The 13,582-nt window shown below is 31.4% G+C and overlaps 1 protein-coding gene and 1 non-coding gene across 4 annotated transcripts in view; one reads left to right on the forward strand and one right to left on the reverse strand.

The window, feature by feature from the left end:
• Positions 1 to 13,582, forward strand: part of LOC105211144 (elongation of very long chain fatty acids protein 6) — a 41,645-nt gene that overhangs the window by 13,455 nt on the left and 14,608 nt on the right. The window lies entirely within an intron of this gene.
• LOC114803851 (U12 minor spliceosomal RNA) lies at positions 12,782 to 12,992 on the reverse strand. The gene has a single exon (XR_003752221.2). It is a non-coding gene; the product is annotated as a U12 minor spliceosomal RNA (small nuclear RNA).

The following is a 13,582-nucleotide window of genomic DNA, read 5'->3' on the forward strand; positions in this document are numbered from 1 at the left end:
AAAACCAAAAAACCTATAGTGTCATAACTAAGCCATAAATAAAGTTATAAAAGTAAAATTTGGAATAAAGGATCGCACTAGGAAGGGGCATATTTGGATGTAATTTTTTTGGGGAAGTGGGCGTGGCCCTGCCCTCAAATCGGTTATTTGTATATATATCGCAAACCAATAAAGCTATATAAACCAAACTTTCTGCAGTCGGTTCTCCTCCATACTAAGGTTAGGTTGAAAATTACTAAAAGTGAGCTAACTCACTAACGAAAAACGTCAGAAACACTAAATTTCACAGCAATAATAACAGAAGGACGCTGCACTGAGATTTTTTACAAAATGGAAAATGGGCGTGGCATCGCCCACTTATGGGTCAAAAACAATATCTCAGGAACTACTCAACAGATTTCAATGAAATTCGGCATATAATATTTTCTTGACACCCTGATGACACTGGTGGAATATGGGCGAAATCGGTTCACAACCACGACAACTTCCCATATACTGTATATGATCTGTGGCATCACTTGTGAAAAAATTGTTGAAATCGGATTATAACTTTTCAATGCCCCGGATATCGAATATGAAGAACTCAGGTAACTTTTCACCGAAAATTTCGGTAAATCTCTTAGGTATGTTATTTTAATTCAGAGGAAATATTTTGCTTCTAATAGTGTGTCTCTGTACCCGAAATGGTTAAAATGGTATGAGAATACCTAATTATAGGATTTTCAAAAATACGATGAGCTTAATAGCTTATAAATCAGTTAATATGTGAAATATATTTATGCTGAATATATGGGTCAAATTGTGTGTTTTCTTAATAAAAATATAGCAATAAATTGCGAGAGTATAAAATGTTCGGTTGCACCCGAACTTAGCCTTTCCTTACTTGTTGTGGTTGTGTTTATGCTGAAATTTATTTATGATTATGCGCTCGTTGCATTTGTATGTATTTATGTACATTAATTAGTTATTGCTAATATTTGTCAACCTTGCCAGAGCTATGCCAAAGGGCTTAATTCGAGGTTAGTTTGCACACTGAACACTTAAGAATTAAAAAAATATATATGTATATTTTTCATGTGCACTAGTACTACAAGCCTTCAAAAATGTTCTAGAGCGTTCTTGTAATCATTAGTTATATTTACTATTTAAAATTTTATATTTATTCTTATTAGAAATCTCTTATTTGGAATTCAATTTCTGAAGTCTTTATATTGTTTTATTAGTTATTATAGTTTATGAAAAAATAATCAATAGATATGTATACTGTTCCCCATAAGAAATACTAATTAAAGTCGAGGAGCATGACTAATAAACTACTCATTATACAACGCTTTACTAAATCAATATTAGCAATTTTTACAACTTTTACAAAATATTTACATAAACTTTGTGCCTATTTGTCTAGCAAACCAACGACGTCAATTCTTAAAGTTGCTTTTAAATATCAAATGTGTTTAGTTAATATTTATCCTCGATAAGTGCTTGTTTGTGGTTCCTTTCCGATTGGTTGCGACTTTATGACGTCAATTTACAGGAAATTCATTATTTATATACTATTTCAAGCAGTATAAATAATATTAAAAGCTTTTGAAACTGTTATTTTAGCATGCAAATTGCGTAATTATATTGTCACTTAGTGCAAATAGAGAAAATATACCCTGGGGTAAAGTGTTGTTGACAGCTGTTACGTTCGATATTTTTTTTTTGTATGAAAGTCTTACGCATCTTTGTTGTATTTACTAAGTGTTGTTCATAATAGTTTCAGAGTACAATTTATTTTTGTTTTCGCAATAGTTTTTTTTTACCAAACAGCTCCCACTATAATAGTAGTAGTTTTTTCTCGGAAGGGAAGATGAACCCGTAGGATGAGATGAAGAGTGTCTCATAGAAGACAGAATAAATTGTTGTTGTTGTTATTGTGACTACGAAAACCCTTTATTGTGGTCTAAGCTTTGGTTCTGCTATCGAAAAGGAGGCTCATAAATCATACCGATTCGAGAGTGTTGGATCATAATGAGCAGATTGTTGGTTGGACCGGTTTGAGGGGGCATATGCTATAATGGGAAGATGAGTGTCATGTTGGAACTCGATTTATGAATGAAATGAATGCGTATTTTTACAACATTTCTGTTATATGTTGTGTAAGATCGTCAATTGTAATTGAAAGGTCTCTCCTTGAAGTTTTTGTGACGGTTCTACTGTAATCAGCTTAGAAATGTCTTCTTTATGCTTTTTAAAAGAGCACAGGTTATTGATTTTTTTCCGGTCATCTTATTACAAATACTTTTTTTAGGGTTCATTTCAGTTCTTTCCATGGAATTCAGACACTGCGAAGTTTTAAAAAATATACTATGGCTAATCTCGCCTCACTATTTATGTTGGTTCTTGATGGTACGAAGCATATTTAAAATTACTCAAATACCTAACCAAGAAATATTTTTACTTGTTGATCAAATTAGCGTGCTGCAAATGGTCAGTTCTTCTGTTAAAATACAAACATACACCCGGATATATATAAATACAGTGAGCTAATAACGCCCAGTTTACTATATTACGCCATTTATTCATATTCCTAGGTGCCTATGTATATACATCTATATTTGTTTGTATGTATATTTAAGTGCGCCCTAAAGAAAGAAAGAACTGTTGCATGCATTATGTCGTCGTTAATTTTTCTTTTTTGTGCACTATTTTTATGTGCTGTGAGTGGTAAATTAGCGTAAAACTTACGTGCCACCTCGTCATTATCCGCATTGAATTTACAGGTGTATGCTAAATTTTCCTGGTCGCACGAGTCATTGACACAGCCCAACTTTTTAGTTGTTAATGTGCATGTACCACAGGTTGAACAGTTGTTGGCTATTGTTATAATATTTTTATGCCACATGCTATTGATTTCCCTCGGCCGGCCGAGACCAGAACATTTGTTGAATTGCAAATTTACAAATGGATTAATCTAGGTATGTACATATATATGTACATATTTTGAAATATATAATAATATAATATTTTCAAATATATTTTAATTAATTAATACTTTGGGGATATAAAAACGATTGCAACTAAGAACTAAGTATCAACAATGAAATCATATTTAGTCATCGTCGCTTTAAATTTGCCACCAAATTGCATGCATTTGCTTTGGCGTCACTCACTATTCACATATTTACAAGCGTTTCAGTGGGTGGCGGCAATAACGGCAATTATTTTGTAGAACAAACACTCACTGTAACAGATTTTAAGTGGTAAATTGTATTTACAAACCTTTGGTAAATAATAATTATTTTCTGCATAGTAATGTGTTGGCAAGAAATTATCGATATAATAAAATAATCGATTGCAAATATTTTAGTTCCTTATGAGTTTAATGCGCATAAATATGGAAAAATTGCTTTTAATTGCGCGTGATGGCTATTCTAAATTTAAAACAAATATATTTAATTACTTTTAAATTATGTGGCAACCACTTAAACTAAACTTCAAGTGTATAAATAAATATAAATTAAAATATTTCTATTTTTTATGGTTGCATGAAGCATATCTAATTCTACTCTTTATAAATGTCACACAAGTTCATTTTCCCAACTAAGTATGTAATTAAAATAAGTTCCATATTAAATGTGTAATAACAAATACTATTCATACTAAAAGTTGAAACTTTATTTACTTTGTTCTAATAAAGTTTTTTTTTTGCATATTTTGTTGCAAAAAGTGACTCAGCTAATTGCAAAACGGTACTGATCAACAGCAGTTTTAACACTTAATCGTAAGCAAAAACGTAAAGTAAGCGGAAACACATTATTTAAATTGACGTTTTATGACAATTGGCAATTATAAAAACATGTTTGTGTGTATGTATGTACATATGTAAGGTGTTCTAATGGAATTAGGCAGCAAAGCTGAAAACACATAAATTAGACAAGTGTTGAATGTAATAAAATGAAATGAAAACAATAATAAGCAATATAAAATACAACAAATATTAGTAGACATATACACTAACTGTTTATATATCAACTCTAAGTGAAAGTTTATTTGCCTATAATAACTAAATATTAACGAAAATTCTATACTTTTATACTTAATTATTGTAATTATACATATAGATTTAGTAATTACATACTTTCTATAAAAATTAGACTAATTTCCCTTAATCAACTTTTACTTTTCGATTGATCGGCCGAAATAATTTAATCTTTAATTAGAATGTGTTTCTATTATGTTGTCAGCTGCTGTGAGAGCATTAAAATAATTTTTGGATCATGGAGTTTTCATTTTAATAATTTTTATGATATTTAAATATTCGGCAATACATACATACATACAATTTTTATAGTCTCGCAACAAAAATTGCTAAGAGAGTATTATAGTTTTGTCCACATAACGGTTGTTTGTAAGTCCTAAACTAAACAAGTTAGATATAGGGTTATATATACCAAAGTGATCAGGGTGACGAGTAAAGTTCAAATCCGGATGTCTGTCTGTCCGTCCGTCCGTCCGCCTCCAAATAGGTTTTTTGTATATATCTTGCAAACCAATAAAGCTATATAAACCAAACTTACTGCTGTCGTTTCTTTTAGCCGTTTCCTTATACAGTCCAAAAATGAAAGAAATCGGATAATAACAACGCCCACCTCCAATACAAAGGTTAGGTTGAAAATGACTAAAAGTGCGTTAACTCACTAACAAGAAACGTCAGAAACACCAAATTTTACATAAAAAATGGCAGAAGGAAGCTGCACTGAGATTTTTTTACAGAATAGAAAATGAGCCACTTATGGGTCAAAAACCATATCTCAAGAAATTCGGTATATAATATTTTCTTGACACCCTGATGACACTGGTGGAATATGGGCGAACTCGGTTCGAAACTACGCCTACTTCCCATATAACTCAATTTTTCACTTTATAATGTATACATAAGGAACCGATAAAGATAGCGAAATAAAACTTTACACAAATACTGTATTTCAGCTGTGACATCACTTGTGGAAAAATTGTCGAAATCGAACCATGACTTTTCAAGGCCCCTGATATCAAACATGAAGATCTCAGTGCCTAAGGGTAATTTTTCACCGAAAACATAGGTAAAATCTCTAAATAAATTGCGGGAGTATAAAATGTTCGGTTGCACCCGAACTTAGCCTTTCCTTACTTGTTATGATGAAAATTTAAAAAATATAAAAAAATTCTTATTGAAATAATTAATGAAATTAAAATAATTAATTAAAAAAAAATTGTTCATTGTAATTTTAAAATGTATTAAATTTTTAATTGAAATAATTAATGGAATTAAAATAAAATTAAATAAGCTCACGGCCGACATTTCTCTTCTCATAACAATGATTATGTATTTTAGAAATTGTTAGGCAATTTCGTAATATGTATATTTTAAAAAGGTGTTTCTTTTTTATTAATTACACTTTATAGGATCAAACAAAATCATCTATTCAAAAATTGTTTGCTAAAATATGAAATATGAATTAATCCCTATACTTAAAAAAATCAAAAAAAGAATAATTTTAATTCAATTAATTTTTAATTTAAAACCTTTTATTAAAATATTAAATATAAATTATTCCCAAAAAAATTAATTTAAAAAAAAAAATTAATTAAAAAAAATTTATTTTAATTTCATTAATTTTTAAAAACTTATTCCTTCAATACAAAATTATATGCTTTAAAATTAATGTACAGTTAATTAATTGTATATAAATCCAATTAAATATGCAAAAATAAAAAATATTTCGTATACCAACTTGTATTGCTAATATATGAATTATAAATTATTCCCCGTGGCAACTCCAAAAAAATATTATTCATATTAAACATTTTATGCATTAAAATTAATACACAGTTACCTTAAATAATGTCATATGTATCATCATTCATTTTAGCAGAAAGAAATATTTCGCGTTCCAACTTGCAACACCCTTTATTTGCTGCTTAAAATTATAATTTTTTCACTTTTCACGCTGATGCTGCAAAATGTTACAGCGTTTTGCCAAAATTAAGCGCTTGCTTTGTTATACAATATGATGCAACAAAATAAAAAATTAAAAAAATATCTTTTGCTTTCGCTATTTAACGGTTGCTCTTTCACACACAACTGTTCAGGCTGGAAATTAAGCGCTCTCGCCTTTATTATTTTGTTGTATTGTGAAATGGTGAATGAAAGCGCGAGCACACAAGGTCTCGGCAATAAAAACTGCATACAAACGCACACACTCTGTAAATATGTATATGCGCTTGTATGTGCGCATGTGTGTTGAGTAAATATTTAAACGAGAATTCCGATTTGATGACAGTTGCGGTCATACATCTTACTTACGGCATCGAGCCGCCACAAATGTCGCACACAACACACCTCAATTCGTGAGCGCGACTCTTGTTTGTTTATTAATGAAAAAATAAAAAATAGAAATGTACAATTGTGCGCAATTCACACCTGCAAGTGTCTTCTTCTCTTCTCTTGTGCATTTAACGCACTTTTACCGAAAATAAAAATGGTTCGTTTGTCAAAAGTCCAGCCGCACACACTTAATTGATCACCGGTAGTTTCTAGACATGAGTCTGCAATTTGTTGCTTTTGCTTTATTGTTAGCCGCTTAACCGAACTGCTGAGCATGTGCGCGCATAACTCTACATAACATACATATCAGCAGACACTTGCGTATTTACGACTACAATCTTACCTTATTAACTTAATGTGGCTATTGATCGTGAAACTGGTTTGCTGCGTACGCGCTTTCAACAGTTTATGCCTAATTGGCATACGCTTTAATTGAGAGATCGTGGCTGTTACGACTTACATATATTCATTTTTTTTTAAGTTTATGTTCGTCAATTTCACATTCTCCATTTCTTTGCACAGTTTTATAGTTTATGAACTCATATTTCACTGGGTTTAACAGCTGTTAAACGCTCTGTTTCTTGTACACTCTCTTTCTGAAACGCCTGATTTCTTTCTCTCTTGTAAAAAAGAAATTGATTTCGGTGTCATAATATCAAGTCTGCGAAATTTTAAAGCATTTTAATATTTTGGTTTCGATTTTCTTTACATTTCAGTTTTTGTGCATATTTGAGGTGTGTTCAAAAAATAACGGGAATTTTCGTTTTTTGAAAAAATTTATTTATTTACTCGTCTACATCGTTTTGAACACCTTTTGAGAAATAAAATTTTTCGAAATTTTTATTTTTTTTTATCAAAAGTACAATACTTAATCCGACCACCCTCGTAAATGTATTTAGCTTTATGATTTAAGACTCACATGCATAATTTTTCCATATTCCTCCGTCTATTTCAGACAACACACGTTTTCTTTATTGTAATATTATTTCGTTATTGTTTTCTATCAAAATTTGCCGTTCGGTTGGTAGCATCCATTCCTTCACGTAACTAAATATACAAATATATGTGTATATTTATATATGTAAAATATGGTCTTCCCCCTTTACACTATGCTCCACTAGCCGTGTTTATTTTAGCTACAAGTCGGTTCACCTGTTTTCGCCGTTATTTTGGCGCGTGTACGCGTGCTTGTGTGTTGGCAAATAATTTTTATTGTATAATTTATTGTTTTTGTATTTGTTTTTTTTTATTATTATTTTTTATGTTTTATGCTACGCATCTATTTTCCTATTGCTGTTTACGGTTATGTGGGTTATTGCCATGATTCGCCAATCCACGTTTATGCAGTGGAATGAAACAGTAGTAAAACAAATAAAAAAATATTTTCATGTAATAATAGATAGTATTTGGCTTTTTAGCGCTATAGCGTATTAGTAACTTTTTTATAAAAATTTAAGAAGTATTAAATCGCACAGGAAAGTTTTTGAAAATATTAGAAAACTGAATACTAGATCACTAGACCCAATATTATAAGCATTTTACAGAAGTTTTAAAAACTGTTATTCTCTTTGACATCGGGTTTATTGGGGTTCGGACAGTATTTAATCGTTTTTTTATACTCTCGCAACAATGTTGCTAAGATCTCAGAAACTACTCGACCGATTTCAATGAAATTCGGGCGAAATCGGTTCACAGCCACGCCTATTTCCCAATTTTGAATCACATCTGATTCTTTCACTTTATAATAAATATATTAGGAACGAATGAAGATAGCGGAATAAAACTTTACACAAATACTGTATTTGAGCTGTGACATCACTTGTGGAAGAATTGTCGAGATCGAACTATAACTTTTCAAGGTCCTTGATAACGAACATGAAGCACTCAGTGCCTAAGAGTAATTATTAACCGAAAATATCGGTAAATCTCTCAGATATCTTATTTTAATTCAGAGGAAATTAAAAAGGTTTTTCTTATAATAGTTGACTCTGTACCAAAAATGGTTAAAATCGAGTCATAACACCCCCTAGCTCTCATATACCTAATTATAGGCTTTTTAAAAAATACGATGGGCATAATACCTTATAAAGCTGTTAATATATTAAATATCTTAGTCAAATTAAGTGAGCATATCGTCTTGGATATAATGTACCTCGGTCGTAAAAATGAGTGGGATCGGTTCAGGAACTACCTCAGCCCTCACATACTGTATATGATGATTTTCATTATTCTATTGGACTTTATGCCGAATATATGGGTACAATTGTGTGTGGTCTTAATGAAACCATATCAATAAATAAATTTCAGTTCCCGAACTTAGCCTTTCCTTACTTGTTTTTATCTTATGCCTCAGGACCATCTATATTTTTTATATTTTAATGCAAAATAGTTAGCGTTTGAGGTTTATACGAGGGCTGCTATATATATTTCTGGCCTAATAATGAAAATAGGAATATTTATCAACGAAAATGGTTTTATTGTTTTTCAAAATATTCTCCATCAAGATTTATACACTTTTGAGCCTTTTTTTGAGCGATTGTCAAATTGTGCGGGATCCAACGAGAACAAACCTTTTTTACGGCCACCTGTTCATGCAATGTCGAATGTATGCTGGTGGGAGAAATGCATAGGCATGCCTCTATCTGAAGGTATGTTACATGACGGTCTTGCATTATCAGTTCACGTACGGCATCGATGTTTTCAGGCACAACGGCTGTTTTTGGACGACCTTCTCGGAATTCGTCATTGAGCGAGCGTCGGCCAGGATTGAATTCGTTGTACCAGTTTTTCACAGTGCTATAGAATGGTGCTTCATAGCCATACAAAGATTTTAGTTCATCGATGCGCTCTTGTCGCGATAAACCACGTCGAAAGTTGTGAAAAATGATCGCACGAAAATGTTCACGAGTTAATTCCATTTTTTGGCCGATATGATTTTTTTAATTCCCTGTAAATAAAACAATTCACGATTAAATGACAAAACGTTCTGAGTGATGTTATGCTAAAAAATGTCAAACTTTCCAATGGAAATGTCAGATTGCACCTGGCAACACTTAGTGTTGCCTAGGCCAGAAATATATACAGCAGCCCTCGTACTAGACACCAAATACATAAAATACATATTTCCATAAAAATATTTAATAAAACAAAAAAATATTTTTTTTGTATGTTTATACAAACCACAAAAAATAAAAAATTTTAAATTAAATAAAAATAAAAACAATTTTATTAATTTTTAATTATGTATTAAAACATTTAATAACTTAATAAGTAAATCAATCCAAATTTGGTTGTAGTCGCTTTAAAGAAGAAAAGAATTAAAAACAAAGACTTTTCATGTATTAATGTTCAAAATACTTGCAAATCATTCTGCTGTAATAAATTAAACATGTTACAAGGCAATATTACCTTTTATATTTCCAAAATAATCCACTGGTTATGGAAATAAGGCCGAACACAAAATTTGTTTTGCAAATAAGTAATTTTCCATTTGGCGCGTTGCCTTATGTACATATATTTGTATTTAAAAAAAATATTCCTTTAGCAAAGCTCATACATAAATTTGTTTGCACATATGTATGTACTTATATGGAAATATACATATAATTATTTATTTGTATATATTTATACATAACATAGAAATTTTGCTACTTAAGGGCAAAATTTATCTGAAGATTAGGTATAAAATAATATTCTAAAGATTAGATTACTTAAATCTGCAAAGGAAAGTGCTTACTAAAGCATACTACATTATAAAATATTCTCACATTAAATAATTTTTTCTATATACAAATTATAAAAAAATTAAATTTTGTATAATTATTTTAATTTTTTGCTAGTAATGAATTTTTCGTAAAAAAAAATTATTTTCAGAAAGTGAAGTGTTGTATGACTAATTGCTAATACTTTATTGGAGTAAAAAAAAAAAAATATTTTTTTCTGTAAACATTTGTTTTGTTAAATATTTATAAAAGTTGTTGGCATTTTTTCACACTCATTAAAATGAATTGTCAACGCTTTAATTTGCTTAAATAGGTGGGAGCGTAAATGAATATGTATGTATAAATGCACATATATAACTTGCTAATAAACATATGTGCATAAGTACAGCTACATAAATGGGCATGTAAGTACGTACAAATGCATATGCAAAAGCCTAAACTTGACTTGATTTGATGATACAAATTAGTCTTGTAAAGCCGATAGAATTAAATTAGCAAATCAAATCAAAGCCAACGCGAATGAAATCAAAGAATTAGCAAATCACCTCGAATTGCGAAAACAAATTTGAGTTCAAGGTTTCAAATTTGCAATTGCTTGTTCGTTTACCGTTATGTTGGCTGGACTCGAACTCTTGGCGCAGTGACTTCAAGCTTGAGCGCATTAAGTTGCACAAACCGAAAATTGCTATGCAATAATTCGGCAAGTACAATGGTGAACGCAATTCGATAGCCAAAACGGACACAGAAACACATACACTTGTATTTATATTACAATAGCCACTTCTTCTAATGCCAACAATAACAATGCCGAGCACTGCTTACCAATTCGAATTTTCATATGCATTCGTGCCTATTTCTGAGTCGAGTGAATTGCGAGTGCAACAAACGATTGCATTTTGTTATTATTGTTGTTGTTGTTGTATAATGCACTTGCCATTCACTTGAATAACTGTAAAAATTGTCTATTTCAATAATTTCGTAGCCTAATTCCCGCCTTAGCAGTCGCGTGGTCAAACTGCAACTTGTCAGCGCCATTGTCAAACACAAACAATGCTAACAAAGTGGTCACACACACACACAACAGAAGTGGTTGGTTGACTTGATTGCCCAGATTGCCAAACAACTAAACGAGCAATCGACTCACTCAGCAAAAATGCCAATTGTCTGTCTGTGAGTGCACGCAGACGCAGTTTGTCTACCACACGCGAGCCAAAATAGTGTTATGATGGAGCCGCAGAGTCTTCGCATGCGCGCTTACTGCACGCTGCACAAAGCGTTTATCAGTTGGTCAACGAGATATACACATGCATACATACAAACATATAAAGTTGGCCAAAACATAAACAAAGCGTAAGTGCAAGCGAACGTTGGCTGGCGAGCCGGTTGCGAGGTCGATGGAAGTCATCGCAAACATTGGCGGGAAAGCTGCTTCATCTGTCATTGCATAACATTGGCTTATATCATGGCAGCGGTTATGTGCACATAACGGTGGTAATATAATAAAAAGGCTTAAGTCGAAAATATATATTTTTCGATTTCTTGTAAAGAAATAGTTTGAAGCTTCTGATCCTAAGGTTTTAATAAACTCTAAAACTCAACTTCCAGTCTCGAATAGCTTATGGAAATTAATCCAAATCTTCCATATTAACTCAGATCGACTGCAGTTATTTCAAAATCCATATATATGTATATGTTTATAAACGAGAAAGTGGGAAACACCTTGTTGTTATTGCTATTGTTGATGAGTAATTTCATTGTCATTGATTGTTGTTGCAACTGCATTTTTACCTGCATGACGGCAATGCATTTCATCTACATTGTAGTCACTCTCACAACAAATGTGGAGAATTTGCGTATTTCTCTCCAGGTTTTTATATAACGATAACGGGTGACCAGAAAATATTAAGAAATGTCTACATATTACAGAAGAGAGATACATCATTAATTACAAATTACTTTGTAAAATTAAATTATAATTATTATCGCTCCCAAGATCGGCTCTAGCCTCAAAAATGAAGGCATTATTTTTAACCTATTCAGTCAATTAGTGAGATTTTTCTGAATTTAAATTTATTTACAGTGGATGAAAAAGGTAAAAAAATTTAAATTTTAAACACCGGACTTCAAAAATGTATTTTTTAAAAACACGGATTTCAAAAATTGCATTTTTAAAAAACCCCGATTTCAAAAATGCATTTTTTAAAAACCCCGATTTCAAAAATTGCGTTTTTAACTGCATTTTTTAAAACCCCCGATTTCAAAATTGTATTTTTTAACAACCCCCATTTCAAAAATTGCGTTTTTAACTGCATTTTTTAAAACCCCCGATTTCAAAAATTGCATTTTTTTAACAACCCCGATTTCAAAAATGTATTTTTAAACATTCGACTTCAAAAATGCATAAAAAAGTCTTTCATTGTCTCACGACGGAAAATCCAGAGAACCAAATACATGTATTATCGAAGAAAATTCTGATACAATAGTTATAAGTTATAGTTTCAAACTTAAAATTTAATCTTTACACCTCTGTTATACGACCCATAAACTTTACGACTTTTAGCTGACTTCATTATAACCTCCAGAAATACGCGCTTAAGATTCAATATTTTTCAAATCGAGATCTTTAACTTTAGTTTGAAAGTAAAACTCAACTTACAAAGTACTCACAATATAATTTCTATAACATTTTTTGTATATATCCATTATTCGGGCAGATCGCTACACCCAAACTCTACGACTCGAAAAGTAGTGAGTGCGCATGAGTTCAAAGGGACGACCTGTGCCCATTCAAAAATTGGCGCTTCGTAAAGTGAGAAAACACCACAAAAGAGCAGCGCTCTCCCACCTCACTGCCTAGAAGCTATCAACCAAGCAGTTAGCAAGGTTGTACGGTTTTCCTTACTGTTAGTTTTAGGCACAATTTCACAACGCACACCAATGCGCTATTTACGTAGTGTTGTATTTAAACGAGTTGAGAATCAGAGGGTTGTTGTTAGTGCAATGAAAAATATAAATGAAAGCAGAATGTGCAAAATAATACATACATACATACATAGCTACATAACGATGAAAGCTTCTGTATCTTAGGTGCGCTTTATACACTGGTCCTTTTCGGCCCAGTTTGTGTCTAGTCCGTGTTTTTTATTTGTATACTGCAGGATTCTTAATGCATAAATTTGCATGTATTTCATTTTAATTTATATTATAATAAATAATTAATGTAAGAACCATTTTTTTAGCATCTAATACCAGTCGAATGGCATTCCGCTATCAATGCAATTTATTTTATGTATGAAACTAGTAATGTAATTACGAGTAGCTTCTACTTTTTTTAAGTAGTTTATTAACTCATTTACGCGATAGCAGCTCGCTCGCATAGCAAGCAATTAAAATAATGGAGAATATAATTCAAAACTATACAGAAGTCATACGCAGTAAGTGGGTTTATTTAGCTACGGTTATCAAAATACAGGGTGTTTAAATAGGTTTTGAGAGAGATTATTTTTTT

This window comes from Zeugodacus cucurbitae, chromosome 4, assembly GCF_028554725.1.
Source record: "Zeugodacus cucurbitae isolate PBARC_wt_2022May chromosome 4, idZeuCucr1.2, whole genome shotgun sequence".
Lineage (NCBI taxonomy): Eukaryota > Metazoa > Arthropoda > Insecta > Diptera > Tephritidae > Zeugodacus > Zeugodacus cucurbitae.